Genomic DNA, 654 nt, shown 5'->3' on the forward strand with positions numbered 1-654 from the left:
CAAGTCAATTTGATTTCTCAAAGTCTGTCTGGAATGCAAAATGCACCAGGCAGTACTAAGGAAGCTTCATCTAAAGAAGAAGCTTATGATCCTGAGAACCCTTCAATGGAAGAGGTAAATTACATGGGAGAACCCTATGGAAACACCTATAATCCTTCATGGAGAAGTCATCCAAATCTCTCATGGAAGGATCAACAGAGACCTCAACAAGGTTTCAACAATAATAATGGTGGAAGAAACAGGTTTAGCAATGGCAAGCCTTTTCCATCATCTTCTCAGCAACAGATAGAGAGTTCTAAGCAGAACAACTCTGACTTAGCAACCATGGTCTCTGATCTAATCAAAACCACTCAAAGTTTCATGACTGAAACAAGGCCCTCCATTAGAAATTTGCAGGCACAAGTGGGTTAGCTGAGCAAGAAAATTACTGAACTCCCTCCTAGTACTCTTCCAAGCAATACAGAAGAAAATCCAAAAGGAGAGTGCAAGGCCATCAAAATGGCCGAATTTGTAGAGGAGGGAGAGGCAGCGAATGCCACTGAGGAAGACCTCAATGGACGTCCACTGGCCTCCAATGAGTTCCCTAATGAGGAACCATGGGAATCTGAGGCTCACACTGAGACCATAGAGATCCCATTGGATTTACTTCTACCA

Source organism: Arachis duranensis, chromosome 5 (assembly GCF_000817695.3).
Source record: "Arachis duranensis cultivar V14167 chromosome 5, aradu.V14167.gnm2.J7QH, whole genome shotgun sequence".
NCBI lineage: Eukaryota > Viridiplantae > Streptophyta > Magnoliopsida > Fabales > Fabaceae > Arachis > Arachis duranensis.